Below are 13,514 nucleotides of genomic sequence, written 5' to 3' on the forward strand. Positions count from 1 at the left end.
GCTTCATATCATTTCAACCTTAAACTTTGTTGAGACTCATTTTATGGCCTAATATGTATATGATCTAACCTGGAAAATGTTTAAGTGCAATTAAGAAGAATATGTGTTCTATTGTTGTTGGGTGGAATGTTCTGTATATGTCTGTTAGATCTAGTTAACTTAAGATATTATTCCAGTCCTCTCTTTCCTTATTAATCTTCTGTCTAGTTGATTTATCTATTATTGAAAGTGGGGTATGTAAGTCTTCAACTATTAGTATAAAACTGCTTATTTCTCCCGTCAATTTTACTTCATATATCTTGGGGCTCTATTGTTAGGTGTGCATTGTGTCTTTGTTATATCTTTTTGATGCATTGCCACTTTTGTCAACATATGCTGTCCTTCTTTGTCTCTCCTAATAAGTTTTGACCTATAATGTATTTTATCGGATATTAGTATAGCAACTCCAGTCCTCTATTGGTTACTATTTGCAGGTATTTTTCCCCATCCTTTTACTTTCAACCTATTTGTGTCTTCGGATATAAAATGAGTCTCTTGTAGTCGGCATATGGTTGGATAATTTTAAGAAAAGTCTTCCTAACAGTCTTTTGATTGAACATTTTTAATTGGAGCATTTAATCCATTTACATGTAGGGTCATTGATTCCTTGGAAATAAGGTCCTCTTTGTTCTCACCGATACTGGGTATCCACACCAGGAATGTTGGCTGCTCTTCTCAAGACTGCATTTGTCCCAGAGGGGATGGGGTGGGGTAAAGGTAAGTTGTAACACCACAAAGCTCTCTTACTGGGTTTCAGTTACCCCTTTCTTGATTAAGCATTTATTTGGCTGCTGTAAATGTTTGATTATCTTCCATAGTTCTGACAAAGTTGATTCTGACAGCTTTAGTTAGCCTTTTCGGGGTTTCTGTTTAGGGATGGGCCCTTGGAGTTTCCTACTGACATCTTTTCATTCTCTCAAAATACCATTTTCCATTATATCTTGTTTTAACCTTAATTTAGTCAATAAATATCACATTTATGGATATTTATGGTGCTTTAAAACTGGGGCTTTTATAAATAACACTGTAGTGAACATTTTTATGGTCAGAATTTTTATAGGTAATTTCCTTAGGCTAATTTCTATATAAGAGATTCTGCATTTTAAGAATAAAAGGGTATAAATTTAGACTTTCATTAGATAGATGACAATTAACATTAACAGAGAGGAAAAAAAAATCCCAGAGCCTTGATGTTATTATATCAGGAGTCAAATCTTACACCTGTTAGGGTTTTTATGATGAATATTTGAATGAATTAATATTTATTCAATCGCAACTTATTTGATTCTTCCGCTAAAATAGCCATTTTTCCAATGTGACGTGGTGTACATGAGCCAGGCCTCCAGGGCTCTAGTGTAGGTGAAGTTATACACTAACCACCAAAGGCCCTGCAGTGCGTTAAAGACAAGTCAGGGAATAAAATCCAATTTCTTTTACCTGGGAGCTATTTCCATTAACTCAAGATAGTCTGTAATCTAAAGGAGATCCCCAGCCATACAGAGGCAAGTAACTTGAAGCACCAACAGGATGAGCCATTCAAAAAACTAAAATTTTATAAAGCTTAGGCTAACCTGTGTCTATAAGCAATGATACTGCTGAATAACTTGTGCAAAGAGTAGTAATATAGTACTTGTAGTAGGCCTCAAGTAGGTATTCAATAAATCCCTCTTTCTCTCCTCCCTGAGTTTCTCCAACTTCTCCTTCCTACTAGCAATGATAAACTGTATGTATAATTCTATCTATAAAGCATAAACATTTTGTCACTCACACATTATTTTATAATTAGTAACCCTAGTCATATAGTAGTCTTTCTTTTCTTATTATATTGCAGCCATTTGTATTTTATTTGTCTCTCTTGGTTTTTACCTGACAAAACCCAACACATAGTTTCGATTGGAAGACTCATTCCTCTGACTGACTTGTGCTTGAATTTTCAAGATCCATTAGATTCTTTCACTCTCTTATTTTAACACTAGAGGCCCAGTGCACAAAATTTGTGCACTTGGGGTGGTGGGGGTGGGGGGTGGGCAGTCCCTCAGCCCGGATTGTGAGAGGGCGCAGGCCAGGCCGAGGGACCCCACCAGTCGGGGCCAGGAAGGGATGCGGGAGGTTGGCCAGCCGGGAAGGGACTGTGGGACGGATCCAGGGCGTGTCTGGCCCGTCTCGCTCAGTCCTGATTGGCCAAACCCCAGCAGAAAGCTAACCTACTGGTCAGAGCATCTATCCCCTTGTGGTCAGTGCACATCATAGCAACTGGTCGACTGGTCGACTGTCTGGCCCCTGGTTGTCAGTGCATGTCATAGCGAGTGGTTGAGTGGCCTTAGCATATCATTAGCATATTACGCTTTGATTGGTTGACCAGACACTTAGCATATTAGGCTTTTATTATATAGAATGATATAATTTATCTTTTAATTTATTTCAACAAGGTAGAGAATATTTGTGAACAGAAAGCCAAAGTGGAAAAAGGTATATTTCTTTTTTTGTAAGTGGGATTTGGGATTTCACATCCTACTTCTAGTCAAAATTCCTTTGAAATCAATGGAATCCTGCATATGAGTCAAGTATGCTGGACAAATGTTACAGAAGAGAGACTTTCAGCTGTTGGTGATATAGAAACCTTTTGCAAATTTGCACAAGTCTTTCTACTCCAGGATATGGTATGGTGCTGCTTCAACTCCATAAGCTGTAGAGCAGTGGTTGGCAAACTGTGGCTCGTGAGCCACATGTGGCTCTTTGGCCCCTTGAGTGTGGCTCTTCCACAAAATACCATGGCCTGGGCGAGTCTATTTTGAAGAAGTGGCGTTAGAAGAAGTTCAAGTTTAAAAAATTTGGCTCTCAAAAGAAATTTCAATCGTTGTACTGTTGATATCTGGCTCTGTTGACAAATGAGTTTGCCAACCACTGCTGTAGACCAAAGTATTACAAGACCAATTTTAAAATTTCAGAGAAGGGTTATGGTCTAGGTTTCTGGTTTTTGGTTTTTGGTCTAGTTTTCAATTTGGAGCATAAAGCAGTTGTCTGTCCATTAATTTTTTGTTTTCCTTGACTATATTATATAGAGACAAAGTCTGAAGTAGGCATAGGAAACAACTACCAGTTTAGTCAAGTTCTGACTAGCAATTCTTTGAATTCTTCCCTCTGCTTCTTCTCACTTGCACGTTGACCCTTTTATTGACTCAAGATCATTTCTTTTTTTCAAGGGCCCTCTGTATGAGAATGAATGGCTATATTTCCCAAGAGAAGGAAGGCATCATTTACCAAACAGCCAACACTTTATTTTTATTTATTCACTAGAGGCCCGGTGCACGAAATTCATGCACTCAGGGTCAGGGGCGGGGAAGGGAGGTCCCTCAGCCCAAATTGCTAGAGGGCACAAGCCAGGCCATGGGATTCCACCAGTGCAGGTGCACGATCAGGGCCGGGGAGTGACCTTGGGAGGTCTCCAGGGTGTGTCTAGCCCATCTCACTCAGTCCCAATTGGCCGGACCCCAGCAGCAAGCTAACCTGCCAGTCAGAGCATCTGTCCCCTGGTGGTCAGTGCACATAATAGCGAGCAGTTGAGCAGTCTTAGCATAACATTAGACTATTACGCTTTGGTTGGTTGAATGGCCGACCGGGCGACCAGACACTTAGCATATTCGGCTTTTATTATATAAGATTCATTCATTATGCATGAATTGTCCTGTATACATTAGGAAGTAGGCTGCATGGTGATGGAAGAGGTGTGTGTTCTTTTAAATGAACGAATGTCATATCAGAATTTCAGGGTCAGCATGCTGTTTCTGCCAGTATCATGGAAATATCCAAGGTTAGGCCTAACTTTACAAACTGTTACAAGTGAATTGAATAAAAATAAAAATGCCCAAATCTTTAATTCACTTAGATTGTGCACTGCATGACGGTTGAAACTTGTTTTAATTTTCACTTTTCATCCAGCTATTTGGAAAATAGTTTTACTTCAGCTTCAGTCTAAAATGTGGAAGCAGAGTAGCTTGGATGTGCTGATTGAGAGTGAAAGCATCTTACTCATGTGTAAAAATCTCTCTTCTGTTGGCTTCTGGGTTCCAACAAATAATTACTCAATGAAGTAGGTATTTACTGATAATTTTTTGGATAATAATTATAGAAAGATTTACCGTTTCTTCCCTTTATTCTTCAATTTCTGGCAAGGGTATCAAAATTTTTGAGGAGGATTTGTGGAATCCCACCTCAACCAGAAAAAGGAAGCATTAAAAATCCTCTCAGGAAAGGGTATTCTTGCTGATGCAGGAAACTTCAAAATTTGGCTCTCTGCATTTGTACCAACACATTACAGAGATTTTGGAATCAAGTTGCTAAAACCTTGGGTGGCTCATTCATCTTCAATAATAACGTTAAGAGTTACTGAATGGGCTGAGCCAGAAGTGGCAGGAAGAAGCTGCCCACAATTCTGCTCAGCATATTTGGAATGGACAAAGTGTCAAGTTAGAAAAATGGCTAGTTATGAAGTTACAGTGTGCTTTTCCTCCACAAATATAGCTCAGTGTGACATTTGATATAAGTCACATTTCAGAAAATAAGGAAATGGCATCTTTTATCTCTAACTAGGTTCTGGAATTAATTTGCTCCTTTTTGAGTGCATCAATATATTTGTCCGCCAATGGCACATGTTTCATCAGGGCAACCATGTGGAAAACTCAGACACAAAGAAGTATTTGTTTTGTGCAAGAGCAGTGTGAATAGGGCATTAATGTAATTTTGATGCCAAATAAAGTACTTTATTATAGCAGAGAGCATAATAATGAAGAGACCTATAGAGGACCTGGGTTTGTTGAATTTTTTTCCATGGTAAAGTTGGTTTAACCATTTCAAACAATGAAGTGAGAATATTTCTTATGATCCCCCTTCCCTCTGAATGGGGTAGCTTATATCAATTTCAGAAAGTTTGAAAGATTTCATAGAGGATTTTGTAATGCAGGCTTGGTCCAATAGGGTAACAATAATAGTATGCAGTTGTTTTTGTCTTGAATGGCTTTTAAGTGCAGGAGAAATACTCCACAAGGAAGTTCATCAGCCTTTGAGATACAACATAAATCTACTGAGTAATTTATAGTAACACTAGAGAGAAATTATGCCTAGAAATGGGAATTTATTTGGTGATTTGGTTTTTATGGAGACAGTACAGGAAAATAAAGATGAAGATAGTAACAATATTTAAATAGAAATTAATTAGGTTGTAAGGGCTAATCCACACACATTTCAGAGTTGTAAGAAAATAACAATGGTGGAGAGGAAAGATAAGTGAATGAAAAATCAGGAGACTGGATTCTAAGGCCAATTTAGCAGCTGAGCCATCTAGAACAGTGGCAATGGTGGGGATAAAAATGCTTGTCCAAATTATTTGATATGGCAGTTGTGAGATGAGCAGCTGATGTACTAAGTAATAATAAAGTAATAAAGTTCTTTGAAAATTAAAAATTACCCATTAGTTGTTATTTCAGAGCAAGATTAACAACCAGAGATGGACAGATCTTGCCTAATCTAAAAAAAAAAAAAGAAAAAAAAAAGAAACAAAGAAAAAAGTATACCTCCAAGAATTACAGTAATCATACGATTTGGCATTCCATTAAATGTAAGTGGTCTACTCAATCTAGACCTGTTTCCTGTGGTATCTTGGGTTTCCATAATACGCTTCAGCTTTAATATATCCTTTTAAGTAGTTTATGACATAACTTCAGGGTAGGTCCCTGGCAAGGATTATTGAAAGTTATTGATGGGAGGCTCAAAATGTAAACTAGAAGGAAATCCACACATTCCTTTGTACTCTCTTTGTGAACTCAACCTCAGGCATATGTGGAGATATTTTAGTAAGATTTTCTATCAAGCTGCTTTCTGAGAGTTGACTGGCTGTGTGCTGGACAGAACCATACCCTTGGCTAAGACAGACTAAAGTAGAGAGATACACAAAAAGAATTAGTTAAATAGAATTATTTTTAAACTAGAGGCCTGGTACACAAAATTTGTGCACTTGAGGGGGGTCCCTCAGCCTGGTCTGTGCCCTCTTGCAGTCTGGGAGCCCTTGGGGGATGTCCGATTGATGGCTTAGGCCCGCTTCCTGTGGGAGCCCGGCTTCTGGCTGAGTGGTGCTCTCCCTGTGGGAGCGCACTGACTACCACAGGGCAGCTCCTGCATTGAGCATCTGCCCACTGGTGGACAGTGCATGTTTTAGCGACTGGTCATTCCACTGTTTGGTCAATTTGCATATTAGCCTTTTATTATATAGGATAAAATATTACTTTCCAAGAAAATACTTCAAAGCCTTTATGGATCAAGATAGAGTAATCACCAATCAACCAACAATGGATTAATCAAAATGTTGCCAATTTAAGACCCTGGGTGGGGATGATTAATTTACAATTAGCTTATTAATTTTTATTTATGTTCAAAAGAGATTGTTGTGTGTTACATATAATGACATGAAATCTTAGTTTCATCATGAATTTTCTTAAGCTTTTGCCTAGCTTCTGATAATATATCCTAAGTCCTAAATAATGGAATTTGAGGTTCTCTTCATAATCTGCTGAACATCAGAATATTAACATTTAATTCATCACCATATTTTATTCCTCCAAAATTTGATTCCATTATTTTCTCTTCTCTTTCAATTTAGGACAAGAATTACTTAACAACAAAGGGAAAGTTTGTTTTGACAATACTTTAGTCCAACAGGAAGCTCTAAATATTCAAAGAAACCTCACTCCTCACATATTGCCAAATTTTTTGGCAAACCCAAGATGTTGAGATAGTCATAATCAGATGAATTTCTCTATCCTTTGACATTCAATACTGCCACTGTCAAAAAGAAAATGTAACACAAATTTAAAAATTAAAAATAATTTTACAAGGCAGGAAAACAGAAATAATGAATCACCAGGGTTGGAAAAGCTTTGTTGTTTGTCCTGCTGAAACCTCTATAAATTTTTATTTTTCGTGACTGGTTAGGTGGAAACAATATATTGAAAGACCAGTATGAGTCAAGATTCTGGGTTCTATTTTTATTTCCGTGTTCTTGCATTTAGTTGAATTTCCCCATCAACCAAATCTGAAATGTTGCATGTATTGTTGGGCAAATGTTTATATAGGCTTAAGATTCTTGGATTAAAGGTGCTATAAAGGAAAAGAATATTATTGTATTACTCATGAGAAATAGTTTTAGTGCTGACTTTGGCAGGGTCTGGCAATCTTCATGTTGGCTGGCAAAGAAAAGTCAACACAAATTTATCAAGCACTAGATTCTAATAGTGTAAGAGCTATCAGATTGGAAATTAAGAAAACTTCCTTTGCCCCTAGATGGTTTGGCTCAGTGGATAGAGTGATGGCCTGTGGACCGAAGGGTCCCAGGTTCGATTCCGGTCAAGGGCATGTACCTTGGTTGCAGGCTCCTCCCTGGCCCAAGGCTTGTGCAGGAGGCAACCAATCAATGTGTTTCTCTTACACTGATATTTCTCTGTTTTTCCCTCTCTCTTCTACTCTCTCTAAAAATCAATGGAAAAATGTCCTTGGGTGAGGATTAAAAAAAAAAAGAGTTATTAAAAAAAAAAAAAGAAAACTTCCTCTAGAAAAGGATAATTGAATATAAACATTCTTTTTCATGAAAATAATATAAATAATTTGCCTGCTCTTGATTAAATCTCTGGTAGAATTCTGGCACCAGCAGACATTCAATAAGGACATTGATTGATCCCTACCCCCCCACTTCCTTATATTTGGTTAATTGTATGCTTTATGCAACCCATCTGAAGCAAGCAGAGCGAGTATTCAGGAAGAACCTTCATAAAGAATTATTATTTCTCTTCTCTGAGATTCACATTTGATTCCAGATAAATTTATAGGGAATGGCCCTGTATCAACAAGCTACTTGTTTTGAAGCATTTTCACAGTCATGAGGTATGAGGGTGGTTTATGAATTATTAAGTTATAATTTTATCACCTAAATTTTCAATGAGGATGCCTTATAGCTATGGGTTAATAGGAAACCTCTATTAAACAGGTTAAAATAATTTACTATTTTCCAGAGACACAGTTTCTCAGGGCTTTGCCTGCACCTCTCTGACATCTTCCTTAAGCTCTGCAATGCTTACATGTTGGATTCATTCTCAGACGGGCATCAAGGTGGCTGCAGTAGTTCTGGGCATCACATGCAAGCATAACTATGTCCACAGAAAGAAAAAAGGCCATACCTTCCTTGTGAATTTTTTTAGGAGAAGGAAATATTTCCCAGAAATCACAGTTCCTCTTAGCAGACCTTCCCTCATAGAATCAGCTCACATACCTTTCCTAAACCAACCACACACTGGTCAGATGAATGGGATTGGCCTTATTGGTAGACTAATTGGACAGGGAAGAATTTATGTTGGGCAGTGGTCAGCAAACTCATTAGTCAACAGAGCCAAATATCAACAGTACAACGATTGAAATTTCTTTTGAGAGCCAAATTTTTTAAACTTAAACTTCTTCTAACGCCACTTCTTCAAAATAGACTTGCCCAGGCCGTGTTATTTTGTGGAAGAGCCACACTCAAGGGGCCAAAGAGCCACATGTGACTTGTGAGCCGCAGTTTGCCGACCACGGATGTTGGGAGACTGCCACCATGATATCTTTATTTGAGGAATAATTTAGTTCAAATGTCGATAACATAAATCTCCTTAAGTACATATTTCATAATTTATCAATTCAGAATATACTCTAATTTGAGTAGAGTTGAGTATATTGAAGTTGCTATTTTTTTTTAATAACCAAGGCATGAAAAGCATCTAGTATTAAAAGATTTCTCTTCATAGAATCTTCGTTTTGTAGATTCTGTAAGAATGGAACTGAAGGACAGAACAACAAGCTGCAAAGTGTCCATAGCTTTAAATATCTTCCCTGCAGGCTCTGGGACTCCTCAACCAATGCCACTTTTCAAATGCCAAGACAAAGAAGAGGGTAGGAAGGGCTGAGGAAGTGATTATCCCAGTTTTAACTAAGGCCTTCCACCTTTCTGTGCCAAAGGCATTTTTATCAGTCAAATTAATTATACCACAGTAATGAAAACAGCACACTGTACAGGGACCTGGAGAACACCCAGCTTTGCTATAGGCAGATGGGTCTTTCATGACCTTATGCTTTGGTAGCAGGAAGGTCTGGGCTGGGGTCTCTAATGCCTTTTTAACTCTAAAATATATGATGGTGTCCTGTCCTTTGATTTCCTTTATGGTAGAATGTGCTAATAAGGAAATAATTTGCTTCAAAGCATATAAATAAGGGAGAACAAATCCAATTGAACAGGACTGGGCCTGATCGTCTCTGGACTAATTTGTTATCAGTGGGGTGCCCTCTGCATCCCCACCTATTACTACTAGAAGTAGAGCCCTCGGGATGCCATGGGAACAAGAATTTCCTGACCCCTCTTCCCCCAACAGGAGGTTGAGGTAATAGTGGAAAGCTTTATCGATGAGGTAACATTAAGGGGTTCCCCTCCAAGTCCCATCTCCCTCAGTTCCACCATGGGAAAAGTCCTCTCTTGTCTTCAGCAGAGCTAGAATTAAAGCCACTACCCAATGTCTTTGCTGCATATTAAAGCACAGTCCAGTCTAGCATCTGGCTCGCTTAGCTTGTGTTCCCAGCTGCAGTCCATGGGGTCTGGGGTCTGTATAGCCATGGGCCATGCAGCTTCTAGGACCACATGGCAGGCGAGTGTGGATCCCAGAGCAAGTGAGTACAAGGAAGCAGGGGCGAAGCAAGAGGAACAAGAGGGCGAGAACTCTTCCTCTCCGGGTTATAACTAGGAGCTTAACCAATTAAGTCTTCAGGATTTCCCATGCTTGAGGTGGCTCTGCACCTCTAGCCAATTGTTTTTTGTCTTTTTTTCTCCCTGAGCTTAGACTGACAGGCAAGCACCTTCCCTACATCATCCTGACTTTACTGCACATGTGGCCATCTTCCCCTTTGTTGAACCCCTTCCCCCAGTGATTTGCAGGAAATGGACGGGTGGTTCCCTGGGGAGTGTAAACCTGCAGCTTCCAGGTGAAGCTGCCCAGATGACCATGCTTATAATGTCTGGCCTCCCCTTTGCTCTCTCACTATTATTAATACTAACGAGCTAGTTGCAATGGTAACAAATTGAGTACAGCCTCTCTGAATGAACCCATGACAGAAAGCATTGTTATTTATATAGACCAGAAGAAATGCAGTGTCTGAATCTCAAATACCTTTATCAATGTGTATTTGGGAGAGAATCAAAGGAAAAGACCTTTTTTTTAATGGGAAAACATAAATAGGGTAATATAAAAAAACACTGCATTTTTCAATTCTGTTCAGTTTATTTTGTTCATTTGATCTTCACTACAACCTGGTAATGAAGTATATATATATGCCCTCATATACCTCAAATGAAAAATGAGACTCAGGGAGCCCAGAGCCAAAAGTAACTTTGGCAGAGCCAGCAACAGAGTTGGGTCTTTTCAATAGCAAGTGTCTTTATGTGATTCTACCTATTTCTTTTTAACAATTGAGGTGCTCATATTTATAAAATATCTTTAAACTCTGGGGACTGTTAAACAGCTTCTATTAAAGATTTGATTGGTTGGGATTCTCATTTTATTCATTCAGTAAATATTTATTGAGACATTAATTATGTCTCCATATTGAAGTATGTTTATTCATATCTCCTGGATCTTCCCTCTAGTTTGAAAGGCCTTCTGGTTGTCTGAGATATTTTGATCATGAGTTTAAGTCTCTTCTTGGGATTTAGAGTTAAATGATTACTTTGACCTTTCTACCTTATACCTTTAAAACAGGAAACAGAATGACTGAAGAGCTCAGAGTAAGGCATTTGCCCCTTTGCAAACTTAATGCCTGCTTGGCAGGATACCCAGTGTAGCATTTTGCAAAACTACCTATGTAGTCAGAGACAGAAACAGTTTATGTTACTCCAAGGTCTTTCAGGTTGCTACACCTATTTAGCTATAAATTTCCAGGGCATATGTACACTGCTTTTTTCAGTTACCTTAAATACCACTGTTATTAATTTTTTTAATGTGTTAGTCTGGCTAAGCAAACTCACCAATTTGTTCCATTGTTATAAGTCCATGCTCATGCCAGGTTCCTCAGTAGCAAAGGACCTTTTAAGAACAGTGATTTAACCCTAAGAGGTCCAAGAAAATAAAAGCCCCGGTGGAGGATGGAAACAAGTCCTGGCAGGTAATAGTAAAACCAATGTTTTCTCCACAGACCATGATGATACTTGTAATTAGTGTCACCTAAATCAAAATGATTAAAGAAAAAATCATGTCATTCCAGATGCTCAGCATACACTTCCTCACAGTAAATTAAAGTGACCATTAAGCATCTGAAATGCCTATAATTTGAACCACAGCTGCAAGAAAAGTCAATTGTGAATTTGTTAGACCATATGTTATAGTACTAGTGTATGTTTTCTTTCTCAAGATCCCTATTGCTCCCATTGGGATAATTTTTAAGTGAATGACATTGACTTGTACTCATAGCTAGCTACTTATGGCTAAGAGATAGCAAGTTAAATAGAAAAAAACTTTGGCAAATAACAGCTTTTAAAAATAGAGTTAGCCCTATGTTCCAGGCTTGAGTTGTTGAAAAAGTCTACTGTTTATCATAACTATCTCTCCCACCACCCACCCCAGTAAACACACACACACACACACACACACACACACACACACACACACACACCACGTCAATAGCATCAAACGTGGAGAGCTTGTAATAAATAATTTTAGGATAATTCTAAAACCACTTCTTACAAAACAGTTTCCATTTCCTCCCACAAATGGAGCTATTTTCCAAGTAAACAAATATATTTAACTATGACCTGGTTTTCTTCAAGTGCCCAAGCCTCTCTTCTGATAGAGAAATAGACAAACGGTGGTCAAACGACCAAAGAAACAAGGGAGACGGGGCATCTGGATAATCCACAAAGAGAATAATTACTCTTTGGATTAGCAAATTGGATTGCACACTGACTAGTTTCAAAATGTGAAAGGAACTCGTGGGTCTTACCTGTGATTCACTGAGAACTAGCACAGAAGGTGCTTCTTCAGGTGCCCTGATCATTTTTAAGAGCCTAGAAATCAAATGGCCTCTGGGATAGGCCAGCAGGAAGGAAACAGTCAGCGTCTTAACCAGGTAGGCCTATTATATAAAAAAGGAAATTTGAATGACAACAAATTCAAAATGAATTCAAAACTTCATAAATGCAAGAATATTCTTATTATTTTTCTCTTGGAAGGTAGTTCCTGTAAATCTGATAATGTATCTTTTATATCCATTTAGTCTGGGGTAATGATGGAGGAAGTTGGTACTGGTTATTGAATCTTCATTCTTCATAGAAAATGACTCCATTTAATATTTTGGAGAAATGTTGGCATCTCTTCCAACATTTTTCACAATTTCTAAGCCATAGTCCAATATTCAATGATGCTATTCTTGGAGACCAGAGGCCAATTTCCAAGGAAACAAACCTGCAGACTTCTCTTTGAATAAATTTCTGAAGCTCTGATTCTCACACCAATACATATTATTATCCGTTAAGAAGTTTCTGGAAAAAATACCAGTGTTTGAGCCCAATGTCAGAGACTTAAAATGACAATCTCCCAGTCCCTGTGGCTCAGAGTTTGAGCATCGGCCAACCCATGAATCAAGAGGTCACCCGTTTGATTTCTGGTCAGTGCACATGCCCCGGTTGTGGGCTCGATCCACAGTAGGGGGCGTGCAAAAGGCAGCTTATCGATGTTTTTATTCCTCTCCCTTCCTCTCTCTCTAAGTTCAATAAAAACATATTTTTTAACAAAGACAATCTTTGGGCATGTAACCTGAACAGAACATTAGCACTTTTAAAAAGCTTCCCAAGTGTTTGTAATATGCAGACAGTATTGAGAACCTCTGATTTGGTCTAATCCATTACTTAACAAGTAAGAATAAGATGGGAGTTCAGATAAATTAAGTGTTTTCTTCCAGGTAACATAGCCTAGTTAATGTCAGAGTTAGGATTAGCATGTCTATGTCTGTTTGCCTACGTGCAGCCAAGTTTTTATGTCATGTACAATGTCACTAGCATGTTTAACTTTATTATCAACTCTTTCAGGCATAATTTACATGTAATTTTAATATGCAATTTGATGAGTTTTGTTTGATAGTACATAGTTATGTAACCACCTCCCTAATCAATACATAGAACCCTACAAAGTTTCTTCATGTCCCTTTGTAGTCAATCCCACTCCACCTCCTGCCCCAAACACTACTCTGATTTCTATTGCTACTGATTAGTTTCACTTATTCTATATTTTCATATAAATGGGGGCAAATACCTCAGTATGCAATATTTTTTCTGGCTTCTTTCACTCAGCTAAATGTTTCTGAGATGTGCCCATGTTGTTGCTCGTAAGAGTAGTCCTTCCTTTTCCTTCTTAAGTAATATT

The sequence above is a fragment of the Eptesicus fuscus genome, chromosome 14 (assembly GCF_027574615.1).
Source record: "Eptesicus fuscus isolate TK198812 chromosome 14, DD_ASM_mEF_20220401, whole genome shotgun sequence".
Lineage (NCBI taxonomy): Eukaryota > Metazoa > Chordata > Mammalia > Chiroptera > Vespertilionidae > Eptesicus > Eptesicus fuscus.